This window comes from Balaenoptera borealis (assembly GCF_965194805.1).
Source record: "Balaenoptera borealis genome assembly, chromosome: 11".
Lineage (NCBI taxonomy): Eukaryota > Metazoa > Chordata > Mammalia > Artiodactyla > Balaenopteridae > Balaenoptera > Balaenoptera borealis.
This window is the reverse complement of record NC_138868.1, coordinates 57,938,886-57,966,402: the sequence shown is the minus strand read 5'-3', so window position 1 is coordinate 57,966,402 and position 27,517 is coordinate 57,938,886. Positions and strand designations below refer to the sequence as shown.

Below are 27,517 nucleotides of genomic sequence, written 5' to 3'. Positions count from 1 at the left end.
ATGATTTCTCTTCACCATCAATTTTTCTAGAGTTTTAGGGGAAATATTGAATTCTTACTAATATTATGATACTATTAACTTTTTTTTTTTTTAGATATCTTTTTTATTTTTTTTAATTTTTATTTATTTATTTATGGCTGTGTTGGGTCTTTGTTTCTGCGCGAGGGCCTTCTCCAGTTGTGGCAAGCGGGGGCCACTCTTCATCGCGGTGCGCGGGCCTCTCACCATCGCGGCCTCTCTTGTTGCGGAGCACGGGCTCCAGACGTGCAGGCTCAGTAGTTGTGGCTCACGGGCCCAGTTGCTCCGCGGCATGTGGGATCTTCCCAGACCAGGGCTCGAACCCGTGTCCCCTGCATCGGCAGGCGGACTCTCAACCGCTGCGCCACCAGGGAAGCCCGATACTATTAACTTTTAAAATAATAGAACACCTTATTAAGTGCCTCCTGTTTGCCAGGTGCTGTGCTTAGTGCTTTATTTCCATCACCTCCATATCCACCTGAGCTTCATGCTGATACTATGATGCAGGCATTATTATTCCTACTTTGCAGATGAGAATACTGAGGCTGAGAGAGATTATGTGGCTCTTGCAAGATCACACAGTCTGAAAGTGACGAGTCAGATTCAAACCCAGGCTTTCCCGACTGCAAAGCCAGTTCTCCTTAACTGCTCTGCCCATTCTGCTTTTGCAAACCACTCTCATTAGATTCTCAGAGCCCCACAGGGAGATGGATGGCACGGTTGGAAGAAGGGCTCAGGTTGCAAAGGGGAGGTTGGATGACCGCGGAGATTGGCCCCCTGGAGAAGAGAACATAAGTGGGATCTCCCCAGACCAGAAGGGCTGCACACTCAAAGGGGAAGTAGCTCAGTCTTGACCCCCTTCCTCAGAGTTCCCAGCGAACTCTGGTAACCCTCCCAAGACGGCGGGGGAGGCAAGTCCAAGGCAGGACCATCACTCTGCCTGCTTGCGAGGGAGACAGAGCAGCCTCTGTTGTTGCCGCTGGAGCTCCGCGATGATAGATGGAGGGCCGTTTGTCGAGCCTGAAGCCATCATTCATGGAGGACAATGGCCCATTGGGACCCAACACATTTGGAGAAGAGCATGAAGCAGACAGCAGCGGGATTATGTGAAACAAAGCCAAAGGAAATTTGTTAGGAGTCTGATTTCTAGAGCCTTGAAATCGGCAGCAATGGAGCTCTTTCTGTACAAGAGTTATTAGCACAAATGTATTTAGAGCTGAGGCAAGTTCGATGGCTTCCTGGTGTCCATTACCGGCAAACATTGGAGACGATTATGTAGGATTTAGCAGAGGATTATCCATTTGGAAAACATTACATGGGATATATTTTGGTAGGGAGGAAGGGCCTAATACATGTAATTTACTGTACTTTGTGGTGAAGAACTGGGGCGGGGAGACCTGGACCAGTAGCTTCAGATTCATCAACTGGCGTTTTCTTTGTCTGTCTGGAATCCTGGTCTGGGAATAAATAAGCCAAAGGATTAATTTTACTTGGCTTTGGAATCATATTCTGTAACACTAGAAAACCCCTCATTTTGTAATCTGTGGAAAGGTCTACACTGCACGTATGAACAGGGGCTTAAGGTTATAAAAACAACCAAAGTCAGAGAAGTATGATTTAGGGTCTACTTCCTTGCCTTCTAGTTTGGGTCGGGGACCATCACCAGTCACACAAACTTATCATTTCTGACAGTGGCTAAGGATGGGGCCTTCTGGAAAACAAATCGAGTGTATGGAAGCCTGAATGAGTGTAGAAATAGGTGGGCAGCCAGTCCTGGTGGTAACAAAGAATATAGCCTCTAAGTCTAGCCTTGCTGCTAAGAATGAATTTGCTTGCCCTGCCGAGAATGAATTTGCTTGCTCCCACTCTGTGGTTGGTGCATCTCATTAAAAGAAGGAGAAGAGCCCACTTCAGAATATGCTTGTGGCAGGCTTGGCAGGGATTGTATCCTCTCTGCCAGGTGCTCATCCCATCTTGTGTCTCACCATGCCTGGTGGCAGCCTTCCAACCGGGGGCGTTGGGAGCATTTGCTAATTGAGCCCATGCTGCCTGCCTCGTTCTCTGCTAGACACTGGGAATGTACAGATGAATGCCTTTGGGGGAGGGTCTGCATTGGCCCTGCCTTAGAGGAGCTCTCTTTCTTGGGAGAATATGTAGAGACCTTGAAAGATCTCACTTAGGGCCCTGCAGCAAGTAAAACCGTCGCTAGGAAGAAAATACAAACGACGCTGCTTCTCTGAGCATCGTGGGATTCTGAGGAGAGAGAGAGGCAGCAGGAGTTTAAATTGCAAGGGAATGCTTTTCACAGGTGGTGGGGAGAGAAGGAAGGGTTTAGACTGTTCCAGAAGAGGAAGAACCTAAGCAAAGGTGCAGTGGCAGGAATGGGCAGAACACGTCTGGAGAAGGGTGAGCCCGCCTGGATGGAGGCCCCCAAGTGCATGCTGGGAGGGGATGCACAGGAGGAAACAAGAGAGCCCAGGAGGGAGATCCCAAGTGTTGGGCTTTAGTCTTCAAGCCAGGGAGTGGCAGATGAATTTGATTTCACTCTGAAGATGTTTTATGGGCTCGTAAAAAACTACGTATCGTGGGCTTGTAAAATACTAGCCCAATCGACAAAGTAGGAGTAACAAGGTCAAATAGAGGTGAAGCCTGTGGAAATAAATAGCACATCCACTGTAGTGGTTCGCCTCCATGTCTCAGCTGCCCCTGGCACTCAGGACCAGCAACTCTGCAGTGAAAGCGGTGGGGAGCGGGAGACCAGCCTGCAGCGTGTCGGATACCGTGCTGGGCACTTGCCCGTCATGCTGCACTTATTCATCATCGCTGAAGTCCGGTGAGGTCTGGGCATAGAAACTGACTCAGAGAGGTTAGTTGGGTTTGAGATTTCAGTATCTTACTCCAAGCCTCTGCCTCAAACATTTATGACACAAGGGAATACAATGTACTGGTTACTGTTGGATGCAGGATCTTGACCACTTAGAAGCTGGAAATGCCCAGTGTATGCCCTGAGCAACCAACATGATTTCCGTGACATTCACAAACCCCTTTTCATGTCCCATCTTACTGCTACTTCCGTTATTACTAGTAGGCTGATGAAGGAATGTGTGAACCTGAGGACTTCTGTCTCTGAGTAGGTACCCTTGAAACCAGAGTTTTCTGGGGGTAATCCACACATGTAAATAATAGGTTAAAAATAAAATCTAAAGAGAGCTGCACAGAACCCTCTCCCTCCTATCCACTCCATGGCTGTAGTTATTGCCTGGGGTATGGTGGGGGGAAGGGTGGGAAGGGGATTGGGCTTCTTCTGCCTTAACGCATTTTATTCTTCCCGCCCTCCCCCTCACAAGAGCACCAGAAAGACCCCCCACATTGACCCCACTCCTCCCAAGCCCCCAGACCTGTGGCAGTGGCAGGTCTGGAATAGCAGGCCTGGGGGTGGAGGTGGGGAAATGACTTATTCAAAGCTCCAGTCCCTGCATGAGATAAGCCATGGTTAGAACAGGCAGGATGAGGACTCCATTGTTAATTATAGTGATGACTTTGATAGAATGGGAGGAACTCTGGAGTGGGATGGATTACCTTCCATCCTGCCTTCTCTCCTTCCTGTCATGGGTGGACCTTGCTTTCCTCATTCCACACCTGCAAGATAGGTGTATCACCTACTTCTAAAGCTCCTGGGAATTAAGCTAGGCCATGTGGGAAAGCATCCATCACGGAGCCTGGCACATGTTGGATCCTCAGGAAGAAATTTGTTTGCATCTCTTTTGTTCACAAGAGGGATTATCAAAGTCACGGCGTACTTTTCCTCACCTGCATTTTGGCTGGTCTTTGATGTTACAGACCAAAGTCTGTATATTATCTTAAGCTTGGGATCATTTGGCATGTTAACTCGATATCAAGGTGGTGTTTGATGAGCTCTCCCGTAATAGTCTTTGTTTGCAACCTCCTTCTCCCTCTGCAAGAGGGTCTTACATTGTTCAGTGCTTCACTCAGCGGAGCTTTGGAAAGCGTCTCCCATATGCCCGGCCCTGTGCTGGGTTCTCAGTAGACAGAGCTGGATAAGGCAGGGGTCCTGCCCTCGGGAGCTCCCAGCTGGCTGGAGGGGCAGACACATACACAGACAGCGACAATCCTGTGTGCATGTGCTGTGGTTGATGAAGGCATGGAGGAAGGAGTGGGGGCAGGTTCCCAAGGGCAAACTCAAGCTGCTCTCGAAGGTCAAGTCAGAGACGGCCTGATGAAGGAGGGAACAGCAGGGGCAACAACACTGGGCTGGAGAGAATACGACGCACTCAGGAAACTGTGTGTGGCTCTGTTAGAGTCTTCAGATGACAAAGCTGATGCTCTGAGAAATCAGAAGTATTCACGTAAGGAATGTGACCCTTGGCAAGTCTTTTCCCATTTCTGGGCCTGTTTCCCCATCCTCTGAACAAAGGTCCCTTCCAGCCCAAATGATCCACGGTTCTCTAAGTCTGTGGCTCACAGCCTGCAAATGAGCATGAAGCAGACTTGGATCTCTGTCTGTTTATCTTATTTTCCTATTTATATTTGGAAGCCTGTTTCTTCATCTATTAGAACTGCCTGCATTACCTGCCCTGGAAGCATCTCTCTTTACCTTGATGTGCTGTGAGCACGATCCAAGTTTATTAATAAAACAAAGCAGCCTCATAGCAGCGAGCGGAGGAGAGTACAATTTTAGGACCAGCTGTCTCCACTGGGGAGGCCTCGGTTGCCCTGACAAGAATGCTTATCCCGTATGGGCACCACCTGACCTCCAAAGCCAGGTTGGGGTGAGGACCCTCTTGCTTGTATGGGAAGCACTGACCTGTTTGTTTCATCTCCTTTCCCAGGCTGTGAAACCTGTACCCCCCAGAGGTTGCAAACTGACAGCCTATAGACATGTTTTTGGGCTCTCATCCTGTTTTAATTATAAAGATGTTTAATATAAAAACCAGGACATTTTGCCAAGAATATGGATTTCTGCCATCTCTTAGAAAATCAGTTCTGGCAACACTAGGCCCACCTTCCTGGGTGGCATCCTCCACTGGTACCGAATGGTGGCTGCCCCTTTCAGATGGGCATGAGTTCTTGACTTTGCCACAGTCCCTGCCCTTCCTTATTACCTTACCCCTATAAGCATTTGGGCTTGCCACCACGGACCTGCCCATTTAATGAAACCCAAAGTTCATACCCTTTAATTTTCTGTGAGGCGATGTATAATAAGTACTCCTATGTTACTGATCTACACAAGTACAGAGCCCTGTCCAGGTATCAAGGCCCTTTCCTATTCGTTTCCTCATTCTATCCTCACAGCAGCCGGCAGAGGGGCGTGTGCTTGTTCCCATTTTACTGATGAGGAAACCAAGGCTCAGGGAATTGTAGGGATGGTCCTGTGTTATGTGTTCGGAAAATCATACATGCAGAGATGGCTCTACCAAGTGGGCGGAGCTTGGCTGGGAGACAGCAGGAGGCCGCGCTGAGTCTGCTTTTTTTTTTTAATTTTTTTTTTAAAAACATCTTTATTGAAGTATAATTGCTTTACAATGGTGTGTTAGTTTCTGCTTTATAACAAAATGAATCAGTTATACATATACATATGTTCCCATATCTCTTCCCTCTTGCATCTCCCTCCCTCCCACCCTGAGTCTGCTTTTAACTCTAACTTGCTGGGTAGCTCTGTACAGCTCTCAGCCCCGCTGGGGGCTCCAGCCACCTCCTCTGTAAAGTCAGGTCACGGCCCTAAAGTAGAGGTTCTTAATGTGAACACATGGCTGGGAAAAAAGTTAGCATTTTCTCCCATTGTGAATATAGGCAGTAGCCTATGAATAATAGCCTATGTGAATAAACCACAATAGCATTTGAAGTCTCTGGGACTTTGTTACCGGGAGGAATCAGACATTTTTGTATCCCATTAGAGTTGTTGGAGGTACTTGAAAATATCATTTACACTCATTATTACTCCCAGGTTATGAGAGTTATTAGACCTGACACTAGAGTATGTTATAAATCTTGACTTTAAAGAGAAATAAAAATATTACTGTACCAGAAATTTATCAATTTAACATTTCAGTAACCATTTTAATATAATTGGTTTCCATTGTAAGCCTGTGGATTTTATTTTATGCATTTGGAAACATTTTTCTGAGAAAGGGTCTCTAAGCTTCAGGAGACCGCCAAAGGGCTCCATGAGACAAAAAGGCCGAGATCCATGTCCCAGGTGATCTCTAGGCCACCTGAACACCTGGACTCCAGGATCCAAGGGTATCAGGCCTGGGGCCACCCATTCAGCGTGCAGCCCTGCCTTCTGCCGTCCTCCCAGCCTCCTCTACTTCCACACCTGTAGTGGCTTCAGAGGCAATTTCCTAGGCCCTGTGCAGCCTTATTGATGTTCAGTTACATCATACCAACGTCTCGCAGTTTGTTGGTGGCCGAGGATGTCAGACAAGCCTGGGATGGGGCGGGAGGAGAGGGGATGGAGGCTTCCTGCAACGCCCACCGCCCCCGGCCCCCCCGCCCCGCCATGGGCCTGGGCTCCCCCTTGTGTCCTGCGTGGAGAGCGCTGTGGCACTCCAGCCCTAACTCTCCATACCCCCATGGTTTCCATCCCCCTGGCTCTGGTTCTTCCCTGAGGCTCCTGTGCAGAAATCCCAGATCTGGGGAACCTGGGCGCTTCTTGTTTTGCAGGGAAGGAAGCCAAGATGTAGAGGACAAATGCCTGGCCTAGGGTCACACGGCTTGTCAGGGTCGGAGGAGGGATGGGACATCCAGGGTGAGTCCCATGTCCTGGAACAGCATGACCTGGTTCTCAGCTTGCCAAGGGGCTGCCTTCACCATGAACAGAATCTTCAATGAGTCCTTTCCTACACTTTCACTCAACCTTTTGCTTCGGAGAGCTCATCTTCTATTCTTTTCCTTCCCTCCTGCCTTCCTTTTTAGTCCGTTTTTCTTATTTATTTATTTATTTATTTATTTTTCAAGTTCTCTCCTAAGAGTTCAGTGTGGTCCCCTAGGGAGCTGCATCACTGCAGTTTTCAGACCCCTCCCATACCTTAGATGAAGGGAGATAAATTGACTGGCTCATTCCTGAGATCTCTACAGTAACCGTTAGAATTTACATTTCAGCGTTGACCCTGGAGACAAAGTCCAAGTTTACAGCCTCATCATATTGATTATTCTTTCATCAAATATTGATTGAGCCCTCTGTGTCAGGAACCAGGCTGAGCAACCGGCTAGATAAGATGGCCCAGTCCCTGCCCTCAAGGGGCTTCTATTCAAGACAGACATTGAACAGCTAGTTCAGGCAGGCTGAGTGTATCAGAAGAAAGGTAGTGGGTCATAGGAGGAGCTGACCGACTGGTGTTAGTCAGCAAAGACTTTTCAAAGTAGATGGCTTTTTAGCTAAAACACAGAAGGTTGATGACAGTGAGCTGGGAAAATTCTGGAAATCAGGATAGCATGTGCAAAGGCCCTGAGACAGGGAGAAGTGTGTTTTGATGGAGGAAATAGAGGAGAATGAGGAGAACAGATGGTGAGGTTAGAGGGATAGACAAGACCCAGAGAGGAAGACCTTGTAAACTAGGGGAGGGTCTGAACATATCTTGAGGATGGTGGGAAGCCACAGAACTTTCAACAGAAGAAAGACATGATCAGATGCACATTTTAAGACCATGCTTGGTGCAGGAGAAGAATCAGAGGGAGTGAGAGGTGAGACAGGGTGACTTGCTAAGAGAGTCTTGCAGTAGCAACCATGAGAGAAGATAGCTTTGGGACTAAGGCGTCGCCTGATTGATAAGGGCCTGGGCTGGGCTTGAGAGCTCTTTATGAGATGGATAAAGTGACTAAGGAACAGGAAAAAGTCAAGCCCAGAAAGACTACCTTCCTCCTCTCTCCCCAGTGTCTGTACGTAGCGGAGACCATGACCTCATTGCTGCAGGACAGGTAGCCCCCTTCCCTCCCCTCTCCTCACCTGCCCCACCTCAGCTGCTGAACGCACCTTGGTGTTCGGTTGTATCGGCCCAGGTTCTTTCATTGCTTGGTCCCTGAAGTTATTGGAAAAGCTGAGCAGATACAGCCAGAAAGGTGGAGGAAGCAGCACTTCCTATTCATTTAATTCATTATGTCACTTAGGCCTTCTCTACTGAGCCTGGACATGGTAAAGCAAACTTTTGTGCTTCCTGCCCTCCCAGAGTTCGTGCCTAAAATAGTCACCCAAATAAATACCTAACTATGAACTGTGAGAAGTACAGGATCAAGAGCAGAGGTGGCCTTCAAAATATTTAACAACCTGGACTGCAGGTGCACAGGCCACTCAGAACCGGCTTCTGCCATAATGCCCAGGCGGGGCCCGGAAGCCTTCCACTTGCCACACGTGCCTTATCCTCTGGCTTGTGGCGAGGGCTGGAGGACCCTGGGGAGGAGCTGAGGTCGTGGTGGGCAGTATCCCGGGGCTCAGGGCAGTGAATACATAGCAACTGATGTGGAAGCGTTTCCACGTCTCAGGCACAACTGTCCTGGTGTGTACCTACTGATTGAGATGAGGGTCTGGGAAGGCTTCCTGGAAGAAGTGACATTTGAGCTAAGATCTGAAGGCAGGGCCTGCAGAGCCGGGAGCAGAGCTGGAAGAAACAGCCTGTGTAAATGCTCTGAAGCAGGCCACACAGTGTGGTGTTTGAGGACGTGAAAGGGGCGGGACGTGTGGTCAGAGGCAGCAGAGCTACTACAGCAGGAGCCAGGCTCTCTGAGCCCTGGAGCCAGGGAAGGGCTCACATCTCCATGAGCGCGGGATGCTGGGAGCCTGGTTGGGAGGCCATTGCAGAAGCTCAGGTGAGAGCTGGCTGTGGCCTGGACTTGGGTAGTGGAGGCGGAGGTGGTGAGAAGTGGATAGGACAGGGAGAGTGAGAACCAGTGGGGTTTGATGAGGGGTTAATATGGGGGTGAAACAACGGGGAGGGGTACTGAGAGGCGGCCTAGGTTTCCAGCGTGTGCTGGTGGAGAGTGCATCACTCACTGAGATGGGCCAGCAGAAGAGGCCCCTTTGGAGGTACAGACTGCGCCGTGGACGTGTTGAGTTTGAACGCGGCAGGTGGGGCTGAGCACTGAGATGTGTGCGTCTAGTTCCCGCTCTGTACAACTGAGGCAAATCACTTTGCCTCTCTGAGCCTCCATTCCCTCAACTATAAAACCCGGGAAATAAAGCCTGCTTTATAGGGTGGTTGTAAAGGTTATTAGAAACACATCATGAAGCACCTCACAAGTTGGAAGCCGGCCGTGACCATAGGCGGTCACTGGTAGCAGATGATTTTAATTAAACATATATGCTCCGGAATCTTATAAGATCCTATTACAAAGAGGCACATATGGTTCCTTTTCTCCTTTATGAAATACAATTTGGAGTCCATGGCAACGGTGTTGATGATGATGGGGAAGACGGTGATGATGATGATGATGATCCCGTCTCCTCGGCTATTTGAAGCCAAGGTATCAGGCATCTGTCTCCCTCATTTAGGGAGCTGGTGTTGTGCAGAGGAAGGATCACTGGGCTCAGGTTCAAATATTTAGCTCTGTTCCTGCCTCAGCAGCCTCAGAAGTCGTGTAATCTCTCTCAACCTTAGTTTCTTCCCATGTAAAAGGGGGACGGTGACAATATGTACCTCCCAGGATGGTTATAGCATTCAAACCAAATGACTTGTGTAGAGTTAATGGAATGCACGTTGCCAGATGCAGAGTGGTGCTTAATAAAAGCTACTGCTTTTGCTCTTCCTTTCGTGGCCCTCGTTCCTGTGCCTCGGGGAAGAAAGTAGAAAGTGACATCAGGCCCCTCCCAGCGGGACCTCAGCTCCCCCCCTGGTCTTTGCCTCCTGTCATCTCCTCTTCTCCCGCTGTGGTTCAGCTCTAGAAAGCAACACTACTTCCTCCTCACGTGCCCTCCCTCAGCCTGGAATGCTCTTTTCTCACCCCTTGCCTGTCAGATGCCTTCTCTGTCTCCAGGGCCCAGGCAAGCGCCACCTCTTGCATGGAGCTTTTCTGGTGCTGCCAAGGAAGATTCACGGCTCCATCTCTCTTATCCCCACAGCACTGTCACTCGGCCCTCCCCTGAACACATCCAGTGCTCAGCCTTGGGTTACAGCGCAGACCTGTGTCCTTGACTATAAACCTCTTGGGCCCATGACCTTGTCGGTTACAACCTCCTACAAGCCTCAAAACTGAGCATGGGTCCACACCCAAAAATCATCCAACTGGATGGAATTGAATTAATCTGAGTGATGGAGGCTGGGGCAGCAGCCCCATCACCCTGTCAGTGGCTCCAGGCAAGGGCTGTGAGACAGCCCTGTAGCCGAGCAGGTGCTGTCCCAGCCACATCAGAAAGGAACAGGTTGTTTGAGGCAGATGGCTTTGTAGTGGAAGCCAAAAGGACCCTTCTCAGAGCAGCAACGGAGCCCACAGCCTCTGGTAGCTGGGTCATTGCAGCCAGGCTGCTATGAGGAGCCGAGTAGGGGCAACTAGCAGCCTGTTGAACAAAGTTAGGGACCCTTCCCTTGAGCCTGGATCAGCCTCAGCTCCGTGGCTCTCCCTGCCCCAGGCTCACCCCTCCGGTCCAGCCTCACTGCAGGCAGTAATTAGTCTCAGGGACAAACCTGGCCTCTGATTGCCCAGCTTAAGACGCTCTGATGGATGAACCCGTTGCTAGAACGTGGCCCCGGAGGTCTTCCAGGCTCCAGCCCTGCATCCTTCACAGAATCCATCAGCATCCATGCTGTCAGAGTGTCCACTGTTCCTTCTGCTGCTCACATTTCTCAGGACAGGTCTGCATTTCATACTTCCTGCCGTGGGCCTTTTTCTTTTGAAAACATCGTGCTCACTTGAAGTCTTGCTTGGAGCCTGCTTTGCCCAGTCCCACCGTGGTAGAACTGACCCCTTCCGGCCTGGATCTCCCTGTGGATCACAGACTGCCGCATCCTCCCTGTAACACTGTGTACCTTTTAGTTCAGGGAGCACATCATGGGGACCATCATTAGTAGTGGACTTTATTTTTTTTATTTTTATTTTTGGCTGTGCCACGTGGCTTGTGGGATCCTAGTTCCCTGACCAGGGATCGAACCCGGGCCCTCAGCGGTGAAAGCTCGGAGTCCTAACCACTGGACCACCAGGAAATTCCAGTAGTGGACTTTATAAAGCAATGCGTGCTGTTTGGGACTGACACGCAGGCCCCAGCTAAGTGTTTGAGAAATGCCATTCCTTAGAATTCTTACAGCAGCCTTTGAAGGTTGGAATAAGGATCTCCCCTTGCAGATGAGGATGGTGAGGCTCAGAGAGGTTAATTAACTTTCTCTGTGTCACACAGCTCATCTGAGTCGGAGCTGGGATTTGAACATGGGTCAGGTCCCTGCTTTCTCCGTTTTCCTAGCCACGAGTTCCAGTCTGGGTCTGACACACAGAGGAAGCAGCCAGCAATTGCTTGCTGATGAAAGGGTGAGAATGAGCCTGCTGGGTGGAAAAGTTGATGTGTCAAGGAGAGCTGACTTCCTTGGTTTTTAAAAATTAGAAAGGCTCTCTCCCATGGTTCTGTGGGCGTGGTTGAAAAGAAGTGATCGTGTCATGCAACATTTTAGATTGTTATTGGACTATCCACATTTTAAGGCAAATAACAAAAGCATCATTATCTCTGCTCTACAACATGGAAAACCACGTCACTCTGGAAGCAACTTCATGTCATGTCCCCAGCTGGGAGCAGTTGAGGTGAGGGCGCCCAGAGGAGGACACAGCTGGTCTTTGGAAGGCCAGTTAAGGGTTTTATTCTTGACCCTGCCAAGCCATGGTGGGTTGTTAGGTTGTGTAGGCCAAGGCCCTGTGGTGATTTTCTCTCCCGAATTGCTTCATGCCTAAAATGCTTCCCTTTTGTGATTTCCCACCAAATAATGAAATCTAACCAAGAGGGAGTGAGGAAGGACAGAAACTTTGAAATACCCAGAAGAAAGCTAAGGTGAGCATGTTTTGAGGCTCTAATAAGCAGCAGAAGTCCAGGAAAAAAAATGAACGCACAGGGCTTCCCTGGTGGCGCAGTGGTTAAGAATCCGCCTGCCATTGCAGGGGACACGGGTTCGATCCCTGGTCTGGGAAGATCCCACATGCTGCGGAGCAACTAAGCCCCATGCACCACAACTACTGAGCCTGTGTGCCGCAACTACTGAGCCTGCGTGCCGCAACTACTGAAGCCCGCGTGCCACAACTACTGAAGCCCACGTGCCTAGAGCCCGTGCTCTGCAACAAGAGAAGCCACCGCCATGAGAAGCCTGCTCACTGCAATGAAGGGTAGCCCCCGCTCACCGCAACTGGAGAAACCCTGCGTGCAGCAGCGAAGACCCAACACAGGCAAAATAAAAAAAAAAAAAAATCCATGCACAACCATGATGAGGTTGAAAATGACAGACCACGGTCCTCGGGGGAGAGCTCCTTGCTCAGGCGTCTGGCAGCAACACGACCAGCTTAGCTTGGATCAACAGCCTCCACATCTGAAGAGGAGATACTTAAAGCTCAAGAAGCATCTCTGAGCTGAGGGCCAATGGGACCTCGTGAGCAGGGAGCAACAGGGACTCCCAGAAAGGTGGTGTGACCCTGACCTTCTCCAGCCTTGCTTGGCTGAGTCACTGACGTCCTTTCCCTTGCAGGTCCTGACCCACTCGGGCCTAGAGTCCATCTGGATGTAGTAGGAAACTCAGGGGACAACCCCAGCCCTCCTCGGCGGTAGGGCTTGGAAGTTCAGTGCACTTTTTGCAGCCAGAGCTCCTAGGGCTAACTGTGGGCACCCATGGTCCTCTGCCATCCCCACTGTAATGGCCCAGCACACAGCACTGGGCTTCTGCCCCGGTTTCCTCTTCTTGTCCGTGGTTCCAGCCTGGAACTGGATGACCCTTCTGAAGCTCAGTGAGCTTGGCTGCCAGACCTAAACCCCATCTTCGTCACCCCAGGTGTCTGGGGACCTATATGAGTGGGCAGGCACCCGTCGTTAATAAAAATGAATAGTTAGTAACAACTAAGAATTATGGTAATTCATTAAATAACAGTTGTTATGGTTAATAATCTAGTGGTTTAGAGCATGACTTCCAGGCCATACTGCCTGGGTTCAAAATCCTGGCTCCACTATTCATTGTATGACTTTGGGCAATTATATTAGCCTCTTAATACTGAAGCGTCTGTCTATTGAATGAGAAAAATAATAGTTCCTACTTCACAGCATTGTTTATGAAGATTAAATGAGTTAATATTGTAAAGTGTTTAGGAAAATGCCTAGCACATGATAAGTACTACACTGTTAACTAAAATTACAATAGTAGCAGTAATAATAATATTCACCAAAAATTTGTTGAGCCTTTGCTAGGTGATAGGCACATGAGCATTGCAACAACCCAAAATGAGGGTCCTTTTACTATCCCTGCATTTCAGATAAAAACACAGAGGCTTGGGAAGGTTAAGGATACAGCCCAAGGTCACCCAGCTGGGAGGGAATAGAGCCAGAGGTCAAAGCCAGACTCTTGATTCCAGAGCCAATGCTTCTGAACAACATTTAACAAGGACTTACTGAGCCCCAGTAGGTGTCCCAATCACTCTTCTTTGGATCTTTAGATGGAGAAGGACACTTCAGATAGAGGGATGTTCATAGGAAAGGAGTCTTAGAGCAGCAACTAGAGGAGTGGCCGGATGGGACTTCAGACATTGGCGGGACCGAGAGACTGTGGCATCTTGGTCTCGTCTTCCCAACTGAAACACAGTCTCCCCCAGGGCAGGAGACAAGCTTTTCGTCTTCTTCTGTACCTCCCTTAGAATGGATGGACATCTGAGCCCTCCACAATAGACCCCAGCAAATCCTTGATCTACAGCTACCCCACCCAGGACATCAGTGGCTAGAGTTGACCAAAGTGAGACCATCCACACCTTACATGCAACTGATCATTATGCCCAATGTTGTGCTCTATGATTAACTTGAGAAGAGTCAAAACTAAGCCAAGGAAACGGTGCCTCCACACCCTGGCCTGATCTCAGACTTCCATCGCAGAGATCCTATAGGAAAGGGGAGAGGGGGTCCAGTTTCACCAAACTCAGTGCACGGAATGTTGAGCTGAGGACAAGGTAGATTTAGGGAGCAGGGCAGGGATGTAGCTACAGGAGAGCCAAGGCTCTCTGACCTGTAATACACTTTTTTTGGTTTTTAATTCAGAAAGTAACCTAAGAGGAGGTACTCGTAGGTATTGATGTATAGAGGGAAAAACCATCAAGTCAATTGTGCTAGATCATGCAAATTTATTTTTAAATGTTAGACAGTAGAAAAGGCAGTGAATTAGACATAATTACTATGTAATTTGACTTGAAATGAAATCCATTTAAGAGACATGCATTGAATGTGGGCAAAACACAAGGTAGAGAAGAAAAAAAGGGAGCTACAGAAAGGCCCAAGATGTGGACCTTACTTTCACATCCTTCCACCCCAGCGATCTTGTGGTTGCCAAAGCCAAGGCTTCCGATTGTTTACATGGAGAGAGATGAGACAGTCCTTCATGATTGGGCTTAATTCAACCGGAGACTGTGCCTTTAAAAACAGGCCTGGTTTTTCACATCGTCTGCTTTCTGTATGAAAACCTACATTACTTTATTCATAAAACCTAGAGTTGATTGCTTGGCCCTTGGAGTAGACAGGTTATTTGATTTTATTTTAACTTAAGAAAGAAATGAATCCAGTAAGTGTTTGTGGAGTGCCTACTCTGTGCTAGGTACCGTGCTGAGTTCTGAGTGGGTGGTGCTGGGAAGAGTCCCCATTCCTGTCCTCACGGAGCCTGCAGTGTGGTACTCACTGAACAAACCGTGCTGGACGGTACTTAATTACAGTTGTGAGATGTGCCACAAAGGAAATCTCCAGTAAATAGCCAGAGGAGCTCACTTAGTCTGGGGGTTCAGGGCTTCTCTGAGGAGATGGTGTTTAAGCCCAGAGAGAGGCAGGATGAGTTTGGATTCGGCAGCAAAGGGGAGAGCAAACAACTCTCCAGGCAGAGGAACAGCATGTCCAGGGCCTTGCATTGGGAAGAAGAGGACCTAAAAGGAAGCCAGCCTGCTGAGAGCAGAGACTGGAGGCAGACGGATGCATTGACAAACCAAGCAGTGCAGAAACTGGGTCCTAGAAGCAGCCTTTCAAGGCACAAGGGCACATTATGGACTTTGGATTTGATCTTCAAAGGAATAGAAAGCTGTCAAAGGGTTTTAGGCAGGGGGGATGATTCCATTTGTATTTTTTTTTTAAAAATCCCTCTAGCTTCTGGGTGGAGAGAAGTGGAGTAGAGGATGTGGGGAGACCAGTTAGGAGTCCAGATGAGAGATGGTGGTGGCCTGGTGAGAGTGGAGGCACTGGAGAGGAAGAAAAATGAACTGATTAAGGTCTGTCTAGGAAGTAGGACAGACAGGACCTGGTGACTGGTTGGCTGTGGTTAGTGAGGCACAGGGTGGTGTCAAGGCCGCCCTCTAGGCTTCTGGTGGGGCAACTAGTAGGTGGTGGTGCCATTTACTGTGATTGAACGTGCTAAAAGAAAGCTAAAAAAAAAATGATCATAACATTCAAGGCAAAACACTAGGAAACTCTTATGTAACAAACCAGAAAGAGACTACCACCAACCAAGAAATGGGGAAAGGACAGCAAACTTGCACTTCCCAAAAGCAGAAGTGCAAATGGCCAAGAAACAGAAAAAGATGTTCAACAGTTGCAGATTAAAATAACTAGACTCTCTTCATTCACCTAATGGCTTATGGCTAATACTGTTGAGAGCACAAGGAATTGGCATCCCCCTATACTGCTGGTGAAATTGAAAGTGATATGGTCGTGTGTGTGTTGGGGGTGGGTAGTGGCAATTATAATTTTTTTAAACGTTAAAAAAATATATTCTAAGTACTTAACCAACAACAACACAAAGATGTACGTGCAAAGATATTAGAGTATTTACACCAGTGAAAAATGGCAAACAACCCAAATGTCCATCTGTAGGGAATTAATTACACATCTGTGTAACCGTTTAAAAAGTAGATTAATATATATTATACATCTATGTAACCGTTTAAAAAGTAGATTAATATTAGTGTGTACAGTATGGTCCCATTTTGTAAAGTATCTGGATGTGTATGTACGTGAATGTCTGTATATGTGGGTATGTATACAAAGAGGTTTAGAAGGAAATCTCTCTAAAATCACATTGCTAGCGGTAGGTGACTTTTTATTGTATTTGGGTAAATAGTTCGAAAAAATGATACTTTAAAAGATGAGAAGAGAATAACTGCAATGTAACAGAGATTGTAATTAAAGTGTTACTGCAAGGAAACCCAAGGAAGGGAGTGACTAATTCCCACTCGGCTGGCGGGAGCAGGCTTCTCAAAAGAGGTGTCATTGGACCGAGAATGAATAATCAGGGATAGGTTTGTTTTCCTGTTTCTGCACAGCTTTGTAGCTCCTATTCAAGAGAAATAGGGAACTCCACAGATAGAAAGACTGATCCGGTTCTGCAGACCTCTCAGTCTGTTTGCTCCCTGGTCATAAAACATTCATGGCAATTAATTTTAAACCAGATGACAGGAAATGGAAGCTTAAAGCTCTAGAAGGACTCAACAACAGCTCTGAAGAGTGTCCAATACAGTGATTGTGCCACTGTCTCCCCCCTCCCCTGACTCGGTTGGATCTTATACTCATTGGCAGTAGCAATGGCATTCCTAGATATTATGTTATCAGCTCTATTTCCTTGGTTACTATCTTGGATCTTTGAATAAGGAGTCGCTTTCACTTCACATTTCCTAAACTTGTTTTTAGAAATTATGCAGCTGCCTACCAAAGTGCCCTTTGGGGAATTTAAATAGGCATTGTTAGATATAGTGACTTTGTGGAAAAACTGGTGACCTAACAGAACGGCGTGACTCTGCCTTGATTTGCAAACAGAACTTAATTGGTGGCCTTGTGACATGGAATTGAAAATTTGGGGTCTGAGGAAGGCCAGAGGCGAAACCTAATACACTCACAGAGCACAGGGTCAGAAGTAGGCCAGTGGGGACCCCAGTCCCAGGTCCTTCAGTTACCAGCTGTGTGACCTCTGGCAACTTTCCTGACACATAATAAGCATCAGGTGTTCTTGCAGTTTCAGCTTTGAAACAGGACAGACTTAGATTCCAAGGTCTGGCTGCAGCAAAGTGAGGGAACTTAAACCAGCTTTCCCAAGGTAAAGCAGGGGCACTGCTGAGAGGAGGGTAGAAATGGATGAGCATTTTACATTTCAAACGTCATTTATTTTAATGAGTATTGGAAAAAGTATATGAATAGCACATCAAACCTATGACTTCATAGATATTTTTACAAAAAATGATTGTGATTAAAAATTCCTTTAAATAGCAACCATTTTGCAATTATAGAATCCATGTTAATTGAAAGGCGGTCTTTCATTGGGATACAGAGAAAGGAGGAAGAAATAATGAACTGCAGAAACTTTTAAAAAACTTCTATTGGAGTATAGTTGATTTACCATGTTGTGTTAGTTTCTGCTGTACAGCAAAGTGAATCAGTTTATACATATGCAAATGACCTTTTCCCATATAGGTCATTACAGAGTATTGAGTAGAGTTCCCTGTGCTATACAGTAGGTCCTTATTAGTTATCTATTCTATATATAGTAGTGTGAGAAACGTTTTTTTAAAATCCATTAGAATTAGAGTTAAGTAAAATATGTGAATTGATTTGGAAAAATTAGTAAATGGTCATAGCAGTGAGACATTGATACGGCGAAAATCGTGAAAGTGGTACCGACATGATTGCAGTGGACATTGGCTAGATGGCCAAACCTCACTGAGTTACCGTTCTCTCGCCTGTAACATCTCCCAAGGTGGTTATGAGGATCATGAGATAATATCCATAGGTATTATCGGCTCAGTAGCTGTCACATAGTAGGGACTCGAATCTATGTTTCCTTCCTTTTTCCTTGGCCTCACCTTTCGAAGTTGAAAGTGATCTCTGAGATTGGCCAGGCCAGTTTCCTCACTTTCCAGATGAGGTAACGGAACCCCGATTGGGGAAAGACCAGCGGAGGGCTCCTAAAGTCACGTTCTCCTCACTCCACTGGGCTCAGGTGTGCGCAGTGCCCGGCAGAGACTTGACCACAGGCCTGAAAGGTCTTGGGGAAACTGACAAAACGCATGGGAATGAAAATGAGTTAATTACACAGGCAACAGTCATGGGGGTGTGGAGGGGGTAGTCGTGATCTGAGGGGTACTTTCCAGTGTAGTACATCTTCATAGCCCCTACTCTGCAAAACGGTAAACTCTATGTAGAGAAGGAAAGAAATTGGAAAAATACCCCCAAATGTCAGAAGTGAGTATGTTGATGTCGTAGCATATTTCTTTGCTCTGTGTCTCCTGGTAATTAATGATTGCTTGCATGTTGACATCTATGAAAAATAAAAATAAGTTGCCAAAATGATTGGAAAGCTGAATTTTCTGTACTGAGAGATGGGTGCCGTTGGTGCCCTTCTTGGCATGTAACTATTTTAATTGTCATGCTTCATTTTTGACTATCACACTTCATTTTTGAAGTAATTCTCTTCCAGCCCCTAATCATTAGCAACTTCCCCAGTTACATGGGATCATAAGCGGTTGGTAGCCAATATTGGGTATAAAACTTATGACGCCTTTTAGTCCAGTGTTCTCAAGGGATTAATTGTGATCGTCTTCTTGTTTTGCAGATGGAAAAACTGAGAATCAGAGAGGGCTAGTGATCTCTCGGACTCTTGGTCAGTAGGTAAGTGATAATGCTGAAAGTGAGCCTGAAATAAGATCTATGTCTAGTCTCTGTGATTCAGTCTCTGAAGCCCCATCTCCCCAATCTTGTGATTTTTCTGCTTTGCGCAATTGAAGTCAGGAAATAGGATGAGTTGGTCAGAGGCGTTTGGGTATTATTTGCACTTGTGGTTTCTGTTTGTTCCCACTGTTGAGTTGGAATGTTTAACAGGTGGGTTTGTGAAGGCCTCTTAAGCAAACCGGACCCGTGCTGTGGCTAGTGGGATATCACTGCCCTGTCTTCAACAGACCCAAGAGTTTGGTTCATCTAGAACAGAGTCCTGGACTACGGGTGTTAGAAGATCTGGGTTCCTGTCCCACAGTGAGCTGCTCTGTGACCTTGAACAAACCACTTAACTCAGGGATTCACTCACTTTTCATTCTTTCTTTCAAACTGTTTTTCCCCAGAATATGTGGTGCTGCCCTCTGTGCCAGGCACTGAGGATGACAAGATAAACACAACATAAGCTTTGCCCGGGAGGCACTCACAGCCCAATTTATGAGCTCCTCCATTTCCTCATTACTGTCTCATCATGAGAATTTCTAACATCTGCTTTGGAGTTTACAATCTCTAGGGCATTTTGTGATCTTCCCCGAAACTCCATAAGATGGAAAGAAGTTGTTATTACCATTTTGCAGAGGAGAAAACTATGGCTTAGAGAGTTGGCTGAGGCCATTGAGTGAGTAAGGGTTAGAGCTGCCCTTGAAACCAGATTTACTAGCTCCTAAGCATTTGTTTTTGATAACAGCACACTGTCCCACCGATGGTTTTGGCATTTGAACGGGCGTTTTTGTACCCTGCCCTTTAGCAGTGAGTAAAATGTTGGGCACATCAGCACCCAGAGGAAACCCATGCTGGTGCAGAGATACTTTTCTGCAAGGAGTACTTTCCTGTGTCTGACTGATTATTCCAGAAAGCAATGTCTTCTGTGCCTGAGAGTGAAGGCAACCTTGGGCTCTGGGTAAGCTGATAACCAGAGGAAAACATGCCGCAGGCCCAGGGCCACCTCCTTCAGGTGGCTGCGATTCAGCATATCAGAGAAAGCCCGCCACGGGCCAGAGGGGCACAGCCCCCCTCTTCTGCAGTGACCCTACTGAACACTGTCGCTTTCCACCAAAGCTTAATGATCCTGGGAGCTTCTGCTTTTGCAGAGTTGCCTGGCCTCAGGCAAGACATGGAGAATGATGTGGATTAGAGGCTGTGCTGTTTGTTTGTGGGATGACAACTTCTTGAGCAGGAAGCTCTTGGGCTCCCTCCAAGTCTGGAATTTTCAAAGGGTGCATGAATCACCGCAGGGACCGGGTCTTTAATGAAGATGACTAGCATATGTGTGATATCTGGGATGTGCAGGATTTGTGGAGAATGTGTGTGCCTGGGTGGGGAGTGGGGTTTGTAAGGAACGTGTGTGTGTGTGTGTGTGTGTGTGTGTGTGTGTGTGTTTAATCTCTAGGAAGCAATTCTCATGAAAAAAAGAAAACACTTAACGGGTATAAGTTTTCAACAGGACCCAGAAATGGGCTTTTAATAAGCATCATTAAGCTCTTTGATTACAAGGGGAGGCCAGCCATTCTTTCATCCTGGCTTAGATCACACAGCTCTCCCTTGCCCTGTTCTTTGGGGTCAGATAAAAACTCCTACTATTCATATTGGTCTCTCCAAAGCCCTTTCTCCCCTTTCTTGCCCTCCCCAGCCCCTGCCCTTACCCCGCGCTTTCTGATCTCTCTGCTTGGACCTCGACACAGACAGGGCTGGTGTCAGGACTGACAGATGATAGCTGCGGGTACGCCTGGAATCTGAGCGTCCTGTGTCTCGCCCTGTCCCAGCAGGAAACTTTAGAGTCTTTGTTTAGGAGGTACTCTGAGCCCAGAGATCCGGGGCTCCTTCCTTTCCCTGAGGGTCACTTACAGCCACTGACACCCAGCAGGGCTGTGTGTGCGTGTGTGCAAACCCTTTCCTGCATGGATTGGGTTTCCCCTTGTCTGACACGGGAGGATGAGAAGCTGTGTTGAAAGACAGGTTTTGCTCTGGACTGAAAGCATTCTGCCAGGTCTCCTAAGGAAGCTGGTTCCCAGAGTTATTATCTTTCCTGAGCTGAGAACGAGGTGCTCCGTGACAGGAAACCAGGTAGGCTTAGCAACAGGCTTATCAAGCCGCACTGCAGGAACGTTCATTTGTGTCAACAGGTCTGGGTTTGTGTAATTTCATTCTTCTCTGTGCACGGGATCAGTTCTGGGGCTGGTGTGTTCTGATTTGCACGGCTCCTTCTCAGCGGTGAAGCACTCCGTTAGGGTGTGGAGCTCTGCCTGGATCATTCTTGTTCACTCCATAGGACCCAGCCCGGGGGTACCGGGCACAGGGCTGAGTGTGCAGTGTCTGTGGTCTACGTAGAAGCCGCTATAGCTCCAGGCTGCAGAGTGGTCCTGAGTGGGGGTATTCCCGCCTTGATTAATATACCAGGTGCTCATTAGAGTCCTAGCTTGGCCTCTTACTGCACCAACTACTCAATTTCTCCGTGCCTTGGTTGGTCCTGGAGGGTCTGCCCTATTTGGAACATTCTATCTAGTTCTTGCCAGCAGCTCCTTTTCAGGGACCCGCCTCCGGTCCCTATGGCTCCAGTTGTTGGTTGGCTCAGAACTGGCTCCAAACCAGCCAAGCCACTGAACATTAAAGTCCTGCTACGCATCCTAGGTGGATGTGCTGCCTTGACCTTGAGGCTTACCCAGGCGGTGCTCCAGGGCTGGGGCAACAGCCATCCAGTGTCATTTCTCCAAACACCCTTAGTCGTTGCTTTAAGGGACATCTATTTTGTTAAGCACCTACTGTGTGCAAGGCACTGTGATATTAGGTATATTTTTTTCTAACTTTATACCCATTTTCCAAATGAGATAACTAAGTTTCAAAGAAGTTAACATACCCAAGAGTACCTAAGTATTCAGTGATAATGCTAGGATTTGAAGCCAGGTGTTTGGATTAGAAAGCATATACTCTCGGTTTCTGTACAGCACGTAGCACCCAATGGTGAGCAGAAAACGGTTGTCACCTATTAGTGACAGTTCTTTTAAAAGTAATTATTTAATAAAGCACTTACCACATGGCATCCTAATGGATGGTTCTTCTGTGGTCCTCTCTCACCGGACTGTGAGGTTCTTGAGGGCAGAAACTGGAAGCCCCAGCCCCTAGCAAGGTACAGGGTTTAGAGCGACTGATCAATGAATGTTTGAATGATTAACAATATTCATAATGCCTCCCTGTACTGATTGCTGACTATATGCTAGGCAAAGTGCTAAGTGCTTTATATGTATATTATTTTGTTTAATTCTTGAAACAACCCTGTAAGATAGGTACTATTATTACTGTAATATTTATAACAAAGAAAATAGAGGCTTGAAGAGTTTTGAGGAACGTTCCCAGGTTACACAGCTGCTAAGCGGCAAAGTTGGAAATAGGACCCCGGCTGACTGCTTACCTGTGGTGTCTTGCCTTGCCCCTGTGCTCTGGCCTCCCCCATATGTCCCAGCATCCCTCACACCACAGCAGATGCCCAGGGCTCCTCCAGTGACTTCCTGTGAAGCTGTCACTCAAATCTAGTGCCTGCCTATCTGGAGCTGTGTGAAGTTTCCATCCAGAAGGGAGAAAGCTGGTGAAGGCTGGGGGACCACAGTCACATATGAAAGACCGTATGAAGAACCACTAATAAGATGGACGAGACAAGGGTTTCCTTTCTGGAGAGTAGACCTGATTTATAGGACACAAGTAGGGGTGAAGTCAACATCAAGGGCACAACCTTTTGAGAACAATGGTGAAGCGTTTCAGTGACGTTTTCTGGGGGCATTTCTTAGGCTTGGCAACTAGGCTGCCGCAGACTTGTTGGTGGGTAAGGTTGCACGAGGGAAAAGGCCTTGGTGCCTTGCTCTCCAGGGAGGGCCTTCCCTTCTGGTAACTTCCCACAAGACCTCATGGACCAATGACTTATTTCATCATGGGGAGCTTCATCTTACGCAAGCTGAAGAAATGGTACTCCACCTACGTTGCCACAAGATAATTGACCCCTTGTGACTTTGTCTAAAGGGGAGCCGGGAGCGTGTGTGCTTTTAGTGAAAGTTAAGGAGCAGGGAGGAGGATGTGAGCTGGGAAAGAGAGGGACTTGGAATTACTCTGGAGGCTGCCCGGATGCGACTAGGATTCTGAGTATTGACTCCCGACGGGGCCAGGGCCCACTTTGCATGAATCCAGGTTTGTTCTGTGTCCCGGGGACTCTAGTGAGGTATGCTAGTGCCCTCATCTAAACGCTACAACAGAACAACTGCTTTGGGAGACCCCACATGAATACTCCTTGGCCAGGAGAAAAGCAAGCAGGATGACAACTTGATGACACATCAGTTAAAGCCTTCATGGACGTGTCTTTGGGTGGCTCAGGGCTTCACTCCTCTGGAGGCTGGCCCTGTGCACCCCAAAAGCAGTGGTGATACTGGTTCTTGAAGCTGGGCCTCCAGGGTATTTCCTTTTTCCCTCATAGCAATGATTTTTAAACCGTGCACTGCAGAAGCCTGGGGGTTTAGTGAAATCCTCTCTGAGACTTCCCCTGGAGATAGGCAGACAGTTCCCTATTGGCTCCTGGACACCGGCCTTGCTCATCCTCTTCTCCTTGTTTGCTCACTGGCCTTCCTTGTTGCCAAGACTGGTGTTCGGCTGGGATGTACTCCATGGCCGCGCTGTTTGTTGACAGCCAACATTTGCTCTCATTGGCTATTGTGTCTGTTCTGATTGGTTGCTGTCTGTGCCATATCCGTTGTTAAATATTTTGAATTTCACTCCTGGTTGCAAGTCTCCCTTTTGTGCAGAGCCAGCTGCATCCCAGTGCAGGCACGTTGTGCCAGCGACAAGCCTGTGAACCACAGGCTGCACAGAACCAAAACAGTTTGGCTGTCTTTGAGAAGTTCTTGCTGTGCTTCCTCATCCATCCTAGGGCCACAGAGTCACCCGAATGTCACCAGCCCACATGGCCATGTGGGGCTCAGCGATTTGTCTACCATGCCCACCGCCACCAAAGCAGAAGCCCTGGTTATGTTGCCGTGGCAGACCTGGGAGCAGGAGTTGGTCGTTGGTCTTTTCTGTCCCAGCCCCTGGCATGGCTCTTTAGCAGACAGGTAGCAGGCTTTACTGCCTGCCTGTGGACATGATTCCCAGATTAACTCAGCTGTGCCTTTACGAACAAGCTGCTTTCTCAAATAAGCAGGATGTGCCAGCTTTTCTGGCAGAATTCCTTATGAGCATTTGTTCTCTCCTTCCCCCTTTTCTTCAAAAAAAAAAAAAGAAAGGCAAAAGGAATAGCAGAAGAAATGTTAGATAAAAGTGCATGCATTTGAGATTCAGGCAGATCAGGATTCATATCCAGGCTCTGCTCCTCATTAGCTGTTTGACTTTAGGGAAATCATTTAACCTCTCTGTACCTTTTGTTCAAAAGAAATAATAATAACTCTAAAGAGCTGCTGTGTCTATAAAATAATACGTACATATAAGTTGAAAGTGCCATGCCAATGAGAGTCATTAACATATATTGTCCCTCTTTCTGGTGACATTTTCAATCTATAACGATTCCAAAAAGTGAGTCAGTGGCAAATGCTATCTCTTCCAGGGCTAGAGCCTGGGAGGAGAGACTGAAAAATGAGAGGAAAAGAGCCAACCCGTCATTTTTAGTTTAGAGAGCCTCCAAGCCTAAAGCAGAACCTCTAGCCCAGGCGAGAGAGGAAAGAATGGAGAACTTATCTTTGAGTTTCCTTGCAAACAAGGGGAAAAGGGAAAGCTGATAGATTACATGTTCTCATTGGCTAACGCTGAGTCTTTGTTGAGGGGTAAGTAAACACAGATGACAAGCTATTAGCTAGACATAGAGAGGTATAGCTTGTGCAGGAATGGCAGATACATGATGTATTAGGTTGGGTTCCTGGGACCAGACTCTGGGACAGAGATTTGTGTGCTGAAAGTTTACGGGGCTTGCCCTCAGGATCAACACCTGTCCGGGAGGGAGGAGTTGAGCGGCAATACGGTCACAACAGAGGCATCAACCGATCCCACAGGGAGCTCTGGAGCTGGGATGGTCCTTCAGTTCCCTGCATTGAGTCAAGGGGAGTTGACCTTACCGCCCTCGGCAGCAACAGCTGGGTGCTGCCCCTGCGTAAGGCAGCTGCCTTGGGCTGAGGACCATTCCTGGAGAGGGACTCGACTGAGAGCTGTCCGCAGCCAGCAGCAACAGTCCGCACAGCTGGGGCACTGAGTGCCTCAGTCCCAAAGGGCTCCTCTGGGCAGCACATCACAGCACCCACTACACAGGGCATGCAGGCTGCCCTTCTTTCCTTACGTCCTACCGCACACATCACTTAATTGAAACAGCTCTCTTTACCACTGTGTTCAGATGCGGTCTCAGAATTTTTTCAAAAACAGTGCTCCAGATAAACATTACCAACCAGCTGGAATTGGCCCGTGAGAAGGAACCCATTGGCTCCCTTTGGCCTCTCCATCTGTAGGAGACGTTCATTGATGGTGTAACAATAGGCCTTCAGTGTTATGATTGATGTTTCAACATTGGACAGTTGGAAAACCTTAGACAAGTTCCCTGACATGACTAGTGGAAAATGTGATTTTTAAAATATATTTCATTATTCCCTTTGACCACATTCCATTTATTTGAGTTGTGGCTTGTCTTTCTTTTCCCTTACTAAATGCAGTTTTCCCCATGATTCATTTCCTTTCCTTCTCCCTCTCTTTTTATTATTTATTTATTGATTGATTGATTTTTAAATTTTTTTATAGCTACTTTATTTATTTATTTTATTTTATTTTTGGTTGTGTTGGGTCTTCGGTTCGTGCGAGGGCTTTCTCTAGTTGCGGCAAGTGGGGGCCACTCTTCATCGCGGTGCGCGGGGCTTTCACTATCGCGGCCCCTCCCGTCGCGGGGCACAGGCTCCAGACGCGCAGGCTCAGTAGTTGTGGCTCACGGGCCCAGCTGCTCCGTGGCATGTGGGATCTTCCCAGACCAGGGCTCGAACCCGTGTCCCCTGCATTAGCAGGCAGATTCTCAACCACTGCGCCACCAGGGAAGCCCTCTCCCTCTCTTTTAAAAGTTTTTAAAAAAATTAATTTACTTTTTACTACATATTCTCTTGTCATATCACCCATTCTTATTTCAACCATCGGCCACTTCAGATGTCCCTTCTTCACCCAGTTCACATACTGGTCACCTGCTAAATCTGTCCATATGACTCGCTTCTCTAGCCTCCAAAATAGCAATAAACGGCATCCGTGGTTAGCCCATGAGGAAACAGATGCTTAGAGAGGTTAAGATGCTTTTTGAAGATGAGACATCTTGCAAATGACTGGGGTGGGCTTTATCTTAGGTCTGTTAGCTCCCAAAGTCTGTGTCCTTTTTTCTCTACCTTTGAGATATTTGTTGAGGTGATGACTCCAGGTTCTTCTTTTTGAGTCTTGCCTGGCTGAGAACTCTACAAACTTCAGTTGCTAATCCCACTGGTGATTATGAACCACTGCAGGGTGTCGGGGCCACCCCACACCGCCAGGTGGGTTGGAGACCCTTCTGCTTTCCCTGAACAGGGTATAGCTAATTATAGAGTGCTGGGCACAGCCTGGCCCCTGGGCCCATCAGCTGGGGGTATTTAGTTTTTTGTGAATTCCGGAGATGCTCCAGTGGTGGGGAGCCTTTGGGATCAGACTCACTGTCATGATTGATGGGATGGGGCTGACTTTGAAGCCAACAAGCGACTTGTTATAACTCTTGATAAATGAGACTTCAGTTGGTCCAGCTGGCCAGCTGCCGAAAGCCTGGCAGCATCACTGAGGGACCCACCTGGGTCTCTGAGCCGAGTGCCTGTGCTGTCATCTGTAATCCTCCTTTAAGGAAGATGCATTTGGTAAAGGAAGGTCTTTTGCTTTTAGCTGAGGGCTGATTCCATCAAAACCAAAGGTAAATTAGGTTGTTGTTAAAGAACACTTATAGAGGCTCCTATTCTGTGCCAGATACTTTATTCTGAAGCTAAGCACTTGGAGATACAAAAATAAAACCAGTGTCCCACCCCTCACGCTTAAAATGTGGGCTGGTGTTTTTTTACTGTTGTGTAGATGGAAGACAAGGGCCCGACCACCTCCTGATGCTGTGAGGCTTCTGAACTCTTACAGCCCCCTGCCCTTCAGACCATGACTTCTTTGCACAGGGAGGACTTTAGAATCCTCGGGGTGAGTGGAAAGAGAGTCTGATGTGAGTCATCACTCCTCTCTCTGATAACAGATTTTCTGTGTGACCTTGGACAGGGCACTTGACCTCTCTAGTCCTCAGTGTTACCTCAGAGTCAATATAGAAAGTGGCCACTGTAATGCCTCAAGTGCCTGCTGTTGGGAAAGCACCTTGTATAATGCCTTGTACACGGTAGGCACTCTATAAATGATACCATGTTTTCCTTCCCCACCCCCACTTCCTTTCTTAGCGAGATCAGTGAAGAATTTACTAGACATCGATGACCTATAGAGCAGGAGGATTTCCTCAAGGAGTGCTTTCAGTCTTCACTGGGTGATCCAGGGCTGAATGGGTTCTCCAGTCTCCATCCAGTATGCTTTCTCACTGGACTCCAAGGGAGCAGGTTACAT

General features: G+C 47.7%; 1 protein-coding gene across 1 annotated transcript in view; it reads left to right on the top strand.

Moving 5' to 3' along the window:
* TENM4 (teneurin transmembrane protein 4) overlaps positions 1–27,517 on the top strand; it is a 756,454-nt gene that overhangs the window by 133,926 nt on the left and 595,011 nt on the right. Inside the window, exon 4 of the mRNA XM_082343256.1 lies at positions 18,768–18,823. The gene's annotated coding sequence lies outside the window, so the exon portion shown is untranslated. The remainder of the gene's footprint in view (positions 1–18,767; positions 18,824–27,517) is intronic.